This window comes from Mesitornis unicolor, unplaced genomic scaffold, assembly GCF_000695765.1.
Source record: "Mesitornis unicolor isolate BGI_N332 unplaced genomic scaffold, ASM69576v1 scaffold28922, whole genome shotgun sequence".
Lineage (NCBI taxonomy): Eukaryota > Metazoa > Chordata > Aves > Mesitornithiformes > Mesitornithidae > Mesitornis > Mesitornis unicolor.
This window is the reverse complement of record NW_010168955.1, coordinates 2,855-4,073: the sequence shown is the minus strand read 5'-3', so window position 1 is coordinate 4,073 and position 1,219 is coordinate 2,855.

The window sequence follows — 1,219 nt, the reverse complement described above, 5'->3', positions numbered from 1 at the left end:
GGTTAAGGGCCTTCTTTTCTTTCCTTCACTCTTTCTTTATTTTTCTCTTTTTTTCTTTACTTTCTTTCCTTTTTCTTCTTTATTTCTTTCTCCTTTTTTGACTGAAGAACTGTGGATTTAGTTTGCGTAATATCTTTATTACTGAAAACTTCAAGGTAAGCGAGCAATAGAAACCAGATGTGGGGATGGGAGGAAGGCAGGGTAAGAGTAAGTGAAAGGGGTAGCAGGAGTTAACCGGGGGAGGGGAGGAGGACGACGGAAGGTGAGTATTGATTTATTTTTAAGCCTTTTTTGGGTTGCAATTGACCCTTCAAACCAAAAAGGGCTCCTGCCAGCCTCTGTCCCTTTGCAAGATCACCTCTGGCAGTCCCAGAAGCCGGGGCCAATTTTATGTGTTTGGCGACCCTGTTAAAATCCCTCCCTGCTGCCCTCCTGCTTTTGATCCGGTTGTTTCACACCTGGAGAGAGCACGTTTTTAGAGGTAAATAAATAATGGCAACCATAAATGTGCAGCGAGAGGCCGTCGAGGGCTCGGCTGGCGATATGCGAAGCACTGCCGCGCAGGGGGACGCAAGTGGCCGATGGCAGAGCTGGGAAAGCTGCCGGCCCTCAAGGGGTTAATGGGGGGGGGAGAGGCTTTAAGGCATACAGCTGCGGGGGGAAATCCGTATTGCTCTTAATACAGAGGAGGGGACCGCGGAGGCGGGGGTCTCCGCAGCTGGGGGCAGTGAGCAGAGGAGAGGGCCGGAACGACCATTGAATCATCCCCGGTGCTTCCGCCTGCGCGGACCTCACGTCCATCCCTTCATGGCGCTCATGACATCTGTTTGATTTTCTGGTTTTTAATCATAAAAACTTTTGGGGTTGTTTTTTTTTTAAGGCAAAAGATATGACCTCCGGAGGCGGGGGTCTCCGCAGCTGGGGGCAGTGAGCAGAGGAGAGGGCCGGAACGACCATTGAATCATCCCCGGTGCTTCCGCCTGCGCGGACCTCACGTCCATCCCTTCATGGCGCTCATGACATCTGTTTGATTTTCTGGTTTTTAATCATAAAAACTTTTGGGGTTGTTTTTTTTTTAAGGCAAAAGATATGACCTCCAGCCCCCTCCGCTTCCACACGCACCCCCCGTACACACACATCCCCCTTCCTGGGCCCCCTCCCCTCCACTGTCATCATCTACATATTAATTGGGGGAGAGGTCTCTTTTTTTTTTTTCTTT